Here is a 12,061-nt window from a genome sequence, read left to right as displayed (position 1 = left end):
GTTTTACTTTGCCAAAAAGAGAAAATAGATAGTGACTAGTCTGTCTGGTTTTGTTTCCTCCTGAACATTGCGGACAGAGATAATCTTCTTAGGGGGATTCTGAAAACAGTACTGGGCCATTAAATTAATTGACTGAAACAACCCCCTGAGTTACACTAAGTATAGGGTGATACTATTAGATTGGTCAGGACACAGTAAGGATGATTTTGAAATAGCAGCGATGCACTGCTTTTAGCCTTTTAAATATCAGTTGAGAGTTTCGGGAGGACGTACCAAACAAACACTTTCTTTTAAATGTAAAGTCTGTGCAGCACTGTTGGAGTCTTGAGGTCTGGAGAATTGGTGTCCTGCCAAAAAAATGGTATTAACAGAAAACTAAGAGTCTCTTCTAAACGAGTCAAGTATCTGCTTTTTATCTTGTACAGCTACTTGCAGAAGGTGGCTGGACTGTGGTGGAAGATGGATGCCGTGAATGGAAATACTTAGTTGGTTTTAACGTGTTTAAAATGATTGACTGTTGAATAAAAATATTAATATTTCACATTAACCCAGTGAACAGCCCGCCCTCACCAGAAAAACGGGCGTATTGATCACCTGTGCAAGCAGCCTGTTATGACTCGTTGTTAGGAGTCTTCCTTTAGTGCACATAGTAATTATGACTAGCGCAGCTGGCGAATGGAGGTTTTTGGGGGTAAAACAAATTTTCACCCAGGAGTCACATATAAAACCAAAAGTGCATACTTCACTTTTGACGTATGTAAAGTAATTATTTTAACCCAAACAACAACTTTTTTCTAAACCTCTAAAACTGTTTCGTTTTGAAGTTGTTTTGTTGCCTAAACCTAAACAAACTGTGAGTATTTTTACAACGTTAACCACGTGTTTAATGTCAAGCCTGTCGTTCAGGTATGAGGACGCATTGTATGTAAAGTAAATGAGCATTAGAAGAACTGAAAAGTGGGTTCTATCGTGCACACACTTAGTTCACCTTGGCACAGCAGAACATTTCCAGCAGGGGTACTTACTTATCTAACCCATTTCATATGGTTTGTCTGCTCACAAGGTCTTCTGATTTGTTTACAAAGAAACTGAGCTTCCAGTCTGCATAAAGGGCCACCCAGTCAGATTAATAGAGCACCAATTTAGGCAAAAAGAGAGCCACAGAGCCCAAAATTACTAATAATTGAATTAACTAGGAAGCTCAGTTCTTAGAAACAAATGAGAAAAAAGACTACAATAACATGATCAACCTGTGTGCAAACCAAACTAGTAGCTGTTGGGTCTGTCTGCACGTAATGCATGATGCCTTGAGATAAAAAATTAGATTAATGACATGAATTATCTGTCCTCTTTCTCTCGGTTTGAGCTTGCAGCTTTAAACTGAAGCCTGGTCATTTCCTGTATTATGAGAATCAGAAATACTTTATTGATTGCAGATTTACAATCGTTCACTTTGCATGTTTAGATAGTAAGGAATAGAAATAATAATAGAAGACAGATAATTGAAAATATAAAAAAAATATAATAATAATGTACAAATCTAAAATCTTAATCTAAAATCTTAATCTAAAATCTTAATGGATATGTATAGTATTTTACAGTATAACTGAAGTGTCATGATAAATATAGTAGTGAAATAAATACAAATAGTCATAATGAGTACAGGTACATTTGATATGGAATTGATACAATATTAAAAACAACAGTTTTGGGACAGAGTAACCAAAATATCAAAGCCGGTTCAATCCAGGAAACCAAGAAACTAAGCATTTTCCACCCTTGACAGCTCCAGTGGAGCTGCTTAGTGGCCAGCAGACCAGGCTGCAGTTGTATTGGGAAGCTTCCAGGTGTGAATGTGATCTGCAAAAGGCCCAGTCAAGTTTATTTTCCATGTGCACTCCCTCACGTAGTTCCTTCACAATAACCACATTGACCAATTATTGGAATCAGGAGTCACTTGTGCCTCGGCCCTCCTTAGATCCACAACCAGCTCCTTTGTCTTTGTCTGTGACAAAGACAAAGTCACCCACCCACACACCTGTAGTATTCTCATCACCCTTGCTGATACATCCAGCTACAGTATCACTCTTTAGAAAACTTCTGAGTCCTTGGAGCCACTGGAACGTGGAGTCTTTGGCACAGGAACTAGGCAGGATGTCTTTCCGCTTTGATGATTCAGGCTCTGGCTGAAGACATGGAGAAGGACTCCACATGGCTCAGGGGAAGAGGCTTTGAGCACCCTGGGGAAAACACTATTAGGGCCTGCAGCCTTGTTAGGAGGGGTCGAGCAGGACCCATTGTGTTACTGTTGGCCAAGCTGCCCTCAACTCCTCTGCTGCCAGACAGTCTGAAGCCAGTCTCCTTTTCAAATAACTCAACTTGTTTTTTAATATGTTTTCAGGAAGGATTAAAGAGCTGGGTCACACTTTTATGACAATGTTCTTCTTATGAGAAAAGTCCCCTACCAAGCCCAAACCTACAGGCTTAATAACCCATGATTGAAACAGAGAGGAAAATGTTAAGAAATGTAATCATGGCCTCAGGACTTCTCAAAAAACCTAAAAGTCCCCTGACCTCGCTATCAAAGACACGTCTCAACTGAAATACTAAGATACTGAAATAATAAGCTCTAGTGTAGCAATTTAAAGAAGCTGACTCTGATTTTGAGGTGTATTAAAGTATTATGTGCGTTCTCCAGGTGTTTCATCTCAATGTCAGATCTAATTACAAACTGCTCTTTGCTCCTCTAATATTACTACTTACTAATCATGGTTTTGCTCATTTGCAGTTGAAAAGACGTCTAGATGTTTAGATGAAAATGGAGCTACATTTGGTTGAAAAGGTAAACCCTGGATTACAGCCTTTCAATGACTGTATTTCACTGTCGTCACAAATATTATATACTTATATACTAATACTTATATTACTTTTTTTCTTAAAGTATGATGAGAAGATCAGTACCGCTCTCACATTGAGAATGGAGCTGGAGCGGCCTAGCTTACATTTCCAGTATGTAATATAACTACGTTTTCAGTGGTGACCTTACATAATGAACCATTATGTTTTTATAACCTCAGAATCAACCATTTCTATCTATATACACCGCGGGTCCTCTTGGAAGTTGTTTCTACAGTAGCCCAAATGGACAAACTGCTCTACAGAGCGTGTTTCGTCAATACGTTTAATACGTACGAGGAAGAAGAACGAGTAATGTTAGTAGTTGTAGTAGTTGTCTGGTTTATTACAAAGTACGAAAAGAAATTTGGACTTCGCAACTCAGGAAATGGGAACATCCGAGGAGCATGTGAACGCACTGCGAGCCTCTGGTTGATATTCGTAACCCTCGCCACTAAATGCCACTGAAACTTGCACACTGAACCTTTAAATAGTAGGCCAACCCCCTCCTAACATTTTTAATAGTATCTATCTGAACTATCTAGGTTAAGTCTCAACATTGAGAGTTTATAATATTTACAACAACTGTTTACAGGATTTGAGCTTGTATCTGGGACACTGGTGCTTTCCAAATCACTCACTGTTGCCAGTATTTACAAGAGTTTCCCTGTCTGCTGTTGTCATGGTAACCGGCCTGGAGGGCGTCTCCTCACTGTTGTCAAAACATCTGCGGTGCGGCAAGCTAAGGCATGCACCTAACATATCTCGTTGAGATTCTATTTTCTATGTTTGCACAGATCTCTGTTAATGCCATATAGAAGAAGAGTCGAGTCAGTTTTATTGGCAAATGAGCACAAACTTACAGGAATGTGATTAGATTAGATACAGTTTAGTAAGAAGCACGGGCTTCCTAGACTGTTTTATTATTGAAGTCTACCGATGTTAGACTTTTGACTGTGGCCAAACTGTGTTTTAGTCGAAGCCCAGCTGCCGTCGTCCTGTAGATATCACCTCAGTGCCACAACTGGTTTAATTAAAGTTTAAAGTCGTGGATCTAGCATAAGAGCAGTCAAATCTGCCTCAACTGATTTTTGATATGAATGAACATCCGTTAAATTTAAGCCAAACAAATTGACTTAATGCTGTTAAGCCTATACATCATGAGCATGGTGACAGTGTAATTACTCTCACTGTCAGAAGGGTGAGACAAAAGTTCATCACTTGCACGTTTAAGTAATTGTCCTGTCCTGTCAGTGTTTTTTGGGACAACACACTTGTTAAGATGATGCTGTCCGTGGTACAGACATGTTCATCGTAACAGGTGTGTTGGTTTGAAGTTACGGCAGAAAGTAATAATTATTTCACTATCACCTTCAGTCCAGAATACTTTTATTTTATTTAAGCGATCATTTGTCTGTCTATTAAATGTCAGAAAGTAGTCAATAATTCTCATCAAAGTCTTTAAAATTGCTTTTTTGGTCCAACAAACAGTGTAAAACCCAGAAAATATGTTAAGGAAAAGTAACACACACATAACAGAATATTTGGTATTTTTATTATTCTGACAAAAAAAAACCTTCTGACTAATCTCTACTTCAATCCCCCTCATTATTCTTACTTCTGTAATGAACATAATGGCTCAATATAGTATTTAAACTCATGCCTCCTCCACTAAATGAGATGTGATAATAAAAAAACTTAAGGGCCTGGAGGTTGGATTATGGTCAGATCAGAATTTTCTCCTGGAGGGCGTCATAGAGTCGCACTGGGCTGTTCACATTAAAAGAGAGACAAAAATGAAACAAGGGTGCTAAAGACAGAAGCACACTGTTGGATTGTCAGGCTCGTATAGTTCAACAGACAGTGCCCCCTAACCTGGTTGACGGAAAAGTGTGGGAGGAGGTTGGACCTTCTGACAAACAGTTCTGAAGAAACACGCTCATCTTTGTTGGAAATTTTCCATTGTCTTCCTCTGATTAGAAGCTGCTATTACATTGCAGTTGTGTCTGGAAAGCTCTGCCAGGAAGCATGTAGGATGTGTCCAAGAAGCGGTCAGATGCATTTGAGGATCAGGTGAATCCTCTCAACTGCAAAGAGGTTTTAAAGTAATGCGCTCTGTTGGGAATCCTGTTTTTACCGACTCTACTTGGAGGAAAAAAAGGCTTTCGTAGAAGTCAAAGAACATTAAAGAAGACCAGTTTTCACAGTGAGCAGAAAGAAATGCTTAAATCTACCTGTTAAAAAACACATGACAGTGTGTGCCAAACAAAAAGTGAACAGTTTGATGCTCATAGAAACAAATTTGGATAATTTGGATAAACGGACGCTTTAAAGATGTTTTATTTGCAGTTTTCTTTTGCATTGTTTGATTTTATTTTTGACACATTTGTAAGAGCATGAGAACACGTTAAATTATTTACTTTCACATTAGTGCTCTCCACCAAGATACACTCATCGCCTTTTAACAAACCACTAACAGAAAACTGGCAAATTACTGACATGATATTGCAGGGAGTTTACTAAAAAAAATTATCATTTGGAAAACAATGATTTCATGAAAATAAATCATTGTACAAAAGACTTATGGGATGATGAGGCCTGTAAAAGGTCAAATTTAGAAAGCAGTCCAATGAGGGACAATAAATCTGACGGGGAGCAGGCAGAAAACCCATTAAACAGGCAAGGTCCAGGAAAACAGCCCAATAAACACTAGAACAAACACTGGGGAAATGCCTGAAATGTTAAACACAAGGACAAAGCCAAACTATCAATGAAACAAAGGAACACACAAACTGAATACACTAGTGAGGTGATGCTAGAACATAGGTGAAACTAATCACAGCGGGGTAGATAATCTAAACTAACTAACATGAGCAGGAAGATACGTAAACATTGTCATTCTTCCTGAGGCAGGCTTCAGTTAACCATCACTCTCACTTGATTTTGAGTATGGTGTGAGTCATGCCCTAAAATAAATATTTAGTCATCCATTTCCACTTAGATTTGAAAAATTACATGCAGGATTCATTTGCTGCAGGTTATTTTTGGCAACAACCGTCAGACCAAAAAATTTGCGCAGGCGCTAATAACCTTTACACCGTGTGAACAAAGGTTAAATGCATGAAACACGCTCATGCATTACATCAGTTCAAAATTTGTTAAGATTCCAAAAGGCTATGTCAGATCATTGGCTGAGGTATACGTGGACAATGGACAGTGAGAGAGAGAGAGCTGCAAACAGCAATGTGCCTCCCAATGCTGATTTTGACTCATTCATAAATTCAAACCAACGCCCTTGGTGGAAGAAGACAGCTTACCATTATCTTGTGATGCAGCTGAATCAAATGATCAGACATGGGAGAATCCATCCATCCAGACTAGAAGACATTGTAATTGTGTCTGGGAAGCTCTGCCAGGAAGCACCTGGGATGCGTCCAAGAAGCGGTCAAATCCATTTGAGGATCAGGTGAATCCTCTCAACTGCAAAGAGGTTTTAAAGTAATGCGCTCTGTTGGGAATCCTGTGTTTACCAACTCTACTTGGAGGAAAAAAAAGCTTATTGGCTTTCGTAGAAGTCAAAGAACATTAAAGAAGACCAGTTTTCACAGTGAGCAGAAAGACATGCTTAAATTAACCTGTTAAAAAACACATGACAGTGTGTGCCAAACAAAACGCTCACAACTAAAGACAATTTTAGGGTCACCAATTAACCTAGGCCGCATGTCTTTGGATGGTGGGAGGAAGCCGGAGCACCCGGAGAGAACCCACGCAGACACGGGGAGAATATGCAAACTCCACACAGAAAGGCCGGGGTTTGAACCCGCACCACCGTGCCGCCCCACGGGAGAATCCATCTTGCTATACTTCAAGTTATGAGCTTGTGGCTGATCCACAGTTGGTCTGAACCATTAGCGTCTTATGAAAAACTACTGACAGTACTATGCAGTATTTATTCATTGAAAGAAGAGGAAAGAACAGCCTGACTGGCTTTGGCTTACTTACGTCATATGGTGTGTTAATCTGATTTAAGTTAGCCTGTGATAGACGATGAGAAACAGATGGTTAATCCAATTACCTTTCAAATAGCTACAGATACATATCAGTGCACATCTTACAGAGTAAGTAATCATATTACAGTCTTACGTGTAGCCTGTTGTATTTAATGAACACAATGACTTTTATTCCCTGACTTTAGCCTTTAAGGCACAGCTCCAAACCTGGGGGGGCCCCCAAACTCGGGGGAACAAATAGTGATCATTGGTGAAGAAAGTATTTAGGTCCTGAAAGTATTATCACCACAATACAACAATATTTCATTTGTTGAAGCATACCCATCCACCAAGACGTCCCTACACCACTGCAAGGAAAAAGTGGAACTAAAGAGAGGATATCTCTGGTTGAGTTGCATCGACTGTTTAAACTGTCCATCGTGAGACCAACTAATTTGGAGTACCTTTTTAAAAAGAAGACTGCAAGCTAGTAAACATGGATCTAAACAATGTGGAGATTATCATCAGAGGAAGACTGTGTTCATGAAGAAGGAAGATCTCAGTCGTCTATACAGGTTCTGTCTGCTGGGGATGTCAGAAATGTGAACTTTGCCAACATGGGAAAGCAGAGGAATTAAACCTGTGCTATAAAATGTGACAAAAATATCTTCGTCCTCCTCTTTTTTTTGCCAAAGCTTCATTTGACTTAATTAACTGTAATAATAAATATATGTAGGATGTCAGGTGTGATTGGTTACTGCACCATGATTTTACACACATTTCAGGTCTTAGCCGATTTATTTGAACTCTACCCATCTCTCGTCACCGTCTGTCCAATCATGCATCATCAAGGGATTCCTTCATTTTAAGTCTTGATGATATAATTTTTAATTTCATACCAGCTTCAGACGGTTCTTCAGTTAAAGGAAATTATTTTTGCCCTTGTTGCCCTTGTACTTGCAGAACAGCTGCAGCAGTTAGACACACCCTGCAGAACAAAGGCAATCAACGAGCACTGCACCTCAGGTGGAAACTTTAAGCGCAAAGTGAACTCACTCCTTACAATCAAAACAAAGCAAAATGAAATACCAGCACTTGGTATGCTTCATTCTGTGCGTAGGTGCATGTGCGTGTGACTACTTGTAAAGATAAGTGCATCAATTAAGTTGTTTTATTTAATCCTGAACTCTTGTCTCGTCACGGTGGCGTGCACACTCATGTGTACACTGTTTGGGTGTTTAAGGAAATACTTCTGTCAAGATGTTCTTTGACCCACATAAGCTTTTGTTCAAGCCTCTGTGCCATCATGCTGTCATAGGAGATCTCCCATGCCTGCATATCAGATGAGATCCGCCACTGTTACATAGTAACGTCATTTTGAAATGAAATAACACCATTCTCTTATTCTCTGTTAGAGCATCACAAGCAACAGAGACAGGGATCAGTGTGCAGATTTCCTTTTGGCCAGGAAACCTGTCTCTCCTAATTTGCCTTCTAAAATTACATCTGCTCAATGGATACTAACATCATTAAAGTGTAACATAATAACACCAGTATCTGCAGCTGGGAAGCCTCCTCATCCTGTACCTCCCTCTATGTTTTCTGTCAAAGATATCTGTGCGAAAACTGCTTCTGCCTGGATTTTTATTACGTGTCATTTTGGAAAAGTTGGCCCCAGGTTAGCATTAATCAATTAAACCAGGAATTGTTTAGCACAAGATATTACAGATTTCAACTTTAGGTCATAGATTAGATACTTGGCTTTTTAGCCACACTAGCTGTGTGGCCCTAGCCATGTAAATCTGACACTTGGTTGGTCAGTTCACCACTTTGTTCCAGACTGAAATCTCTTACTAAATGATAACATTTTCACACACATCAGAGCCGGACCTAGTTCCAGAGGCGTGTGACTTCTGACATGTATAGCAATTTAAAATAAGTCGCTTTGGATAAAAGCGTCAGCTAAATGAATAAATGTAAATGTAAATTAATCTCCCGACACTCTGACAGGATCGGTCAGGATGAACTGACAGCAGCCTCTGTAATCATGAAAGTAATTCATTAAAGCACAAACACACAGCCTATAGAGATCTATTTAGGCATGATCCATCAGGGGAGCAACCGTCTTGTTAAGAGGAGACAAACTCCTCTTAACAGGTTTTCACCCTGGCTACAATCCCGACCATCGGATTCCAGTAACAGGAAATAACGTTACTCTTTTACTCATGGATTTGTTTTTCAGCTCCCGAAATGTTTCTCGATGTAGGTGAATTATAACACTAAATTGTAACACGCGTTACTGAGATTGTAACGGATATAATGTTACAGATTTTCTTTCCGCAATGCGTTATATTACTGCGTTACAATAAAAAGCAATACATTACTGTAATTGCGTTACTTTTGTAATGCGTTACTTCCAACACTGCACACAAACACATCTCACTTTTTTAAAATAAATTCTACAGTTCTACAGTAAAATTTATGAAAATTGAGACACAAAATTCAGGCAACAGGTGACAACTCAAAATATAAAAACATAATGGACTAAAGCTGTCAGGCATTCTGTATTGCTTTCAGATTTCTCCTGTAGCTTTTCTTATTTAATATCATCCTTGCTGAATGTGCATGTGGCACCTTTTCATGTCAATAATAAATTAATCAATTTCAATTCAGTTATGAACTCCTGGACTATAATAGCTACTCTGGTTCAACAAGATTTCTGCACATTTGAAATCTAACCCGTGTTTCGTAATTAGCAAATGTTAGCATGCCAACACGCAATGTGTTTCGACTTAAGCCCTTTTCAGCCGGAGTGTGTTTCTGTTTTTGAACAATCTGTTGCTAGATCTCTTACTTGTTCTCACGCCTCTTCACCTCTCTTTGTCTCCCAGGAAAATCTGGCGGTGGCTGGACAACTGTTTTCAGCAGCTCTTTTGATTGCAGTTAAGACTTTTGCATATAGTTGGAAAGATCTGATTGTACCTTCTGATTGTGTTTTGGACATCCTCTACGTCACTAACACAGATACTTCAGATGTTTCAGATTTTCAGTAGCTGATGGAGCATGCCTGCTATGAAGAATACCTCAATCATGCCCATAGGCGTTTGTTTAAGATGTGGGTCCTTTTGTACAGTTAGAAGGAGTAAAAGTTGTTGCCAAGGGTGATGCTGGAAACGATTAATCAGGTTTAAACTGGAACAATGTTTAGGCAGATGTCACTAGCAAAATTTTGTTTAAAGGTTTTGGAAGATCATGCTGATAAACACTGCTGTCTGGACTAATTTTGTATAGCATATATCAGGCAATACCAAAACTAACAATCATCTAAAACTGGCAAATGATTTATACTTGCATATATACATACTTTACATTTACATTTACTCATTTGGCTTTTATCCAAAGCAACTTACATTTCTGGAACAACATGCAGTAGAAGCATCAACAAAGCATCAATACAGTAAGAAATCTACAAGTGACAATAGATATTAGTAAGAGCAGCAATAAAAACTAGTAAGAGCTAATAGCCTGTATAACATCAATGGGGTAAGAAGAAGAAGGAAGTGCATGTTAGATGTTAGGAGTTAGAGGAGTTATAATAGAAAGTGTTCTCGGAAAGAGATGAGTTTTTAAGAGCTTCTTGAAGCTAGAGAGGGATGCCCCTGCTCTGATAGGGTGCGGTAGCTTGTTCCATTGCGGTGTTAAGAGATGAGAACAACAGGGACTGAGATTGCTTTGTGTGTAGGGATGGCAGAGCCAGGCGGCCTTCGTTGTAGGAGCGTAGTGGCCGAGAAGGAACGTAAGCCGGTATTATGGTTTGTAGGTAGATGGTGCAGACCCTGTAGTCCCTCTGTATGCAAGCATTAGTGCAGGGGTATTCAATTTCAAAGAGGTCCAGTTTGAAAAAAATTCATCAAAACCACTAACTTGGTTATCATTCAGTACCATAACGTATAGTTGTATCAACACATGTTTTTAGTCAACAACGGACTGTCAAATCAAATATTTCAGTCAGTTTTCACATTAAACTGGAGGGATAATAAATATTAACTACTCTAATAAAATAAAGTGCCTAATTTTTGGAATAAATGAAATAGAAAGTGCAGTCTTAACCAATTCTATAATAAATACTCCACACATCATAACAAATGAACAGCTGTAAGGCCTCATCTTCTCTTTCTTTCCCTCTTACAGAGCTACCACTTCCCTTCTCTTGTTCAGTGAGAAACATGAGCTCTAGTTTGTCCCGCCAGCTGGACTGGAGATCTATGAAATATTCTGGTTTTGAAATGACCGTGGGAGGAATGTAGGCCTACATGTAACAATCTGTACAGTCTTGATTAGAAGCCATGTGAAATCTCTTTTCCCTTTCGTCTCCTCAATTCGGGTGTGTTTCCAAAACGTCTCTGCTGAATCTCGCGGACTCGACTCGCAAGCGTCGGAATGCACAGATTTGATTGGCTGAGCAGCGTCACATGAGCGCACATGCGATTGGTCTGCGAGTTCCCCAGTCCGCTAAACCAGTACAGTAAATGCTAGAAAAGCTGCACGGGTTAAAATAGAAACGCTCCGTCACGAGGTAGTAAGTCTCAATAATAAATCGGCTGTCCGGATCCAGCCTATTAGTGACCTTTACGTTAGTGACTTGGATTTGATTCGCGAAGGCCATTGGCCAACAACATAAACAAATCAAATTTGCAACTATCAGCTTGCTAAATCTGCCAGACAAAACGCGCGCATTGAAGTCTTGAAGTCAACTGCACAAAATACAACTAGGCATTAAAGCTCCCTTTCCTAATAGGGAAACTGTGAACTTGGTTACCTAACAGGCTGGAATGCTGAAAAACTGACTACATGTCTGTTGCTGAGCATTAAAACTTCATATCCTGCATTCTGGTGGATTTTTTTTGCAGTCATTTCTGCCTTTTCTGCATCAATTTTATGGTGGGGATTTCTTCATTTATGTAAAGGGAAACACAAAATTCAGGCGGCAAGTGAAAACAAAGAGATATATATATATATAAATATAATGGAATATAATGCAGTAAGGCTCTCAGGCCTTATGGATTGCTTTCTGATATGTATTCTCCTGATGCTCAACTTTTCTCATTTAATCCCTGCTGAGTCAACACACATTTTGTCCTTGTTTGAGGAAGTAACCAATGACACAAGAGGTTATA

The 12,061-nt window shown here is 39.2% G+C and overlaps 1 protein-coding gene across 1 annotated transcript in view; it reads left to right on the top strand.

The window, feature by feature from the left end:
* Positions 1-12,061, top strand: part of LOC119907010 (ectonucleotide pyrophosphatase/phosphodiesterase family member 2) — a 39,345-nt gene that overhangs the window by 23,757 nt on the left and 3,527 nt on the right.

This window comes from Micropterus salmoides, unplaced genomic scaffold (genome assembly GCF_014851395.1).
Source record: "Micropterus salmoides isolate LMB-PRFRI ecotype aquatic unplaced genomic scaffold, ASM1485139v1 Ms_hic_scaffold_17, whole genome shotgun sequence".
In the NCBI taxonomy this organism is placed as follows: Eukaryota; Metazoa; Chordata; class Actinopteri; order Centrarchiformes; family Centrarchidae; genus Micropterus; species Micropterus salmoides.
This window is presented reverse-complemented; position numbering and strand designations above follow the sequence as displayed.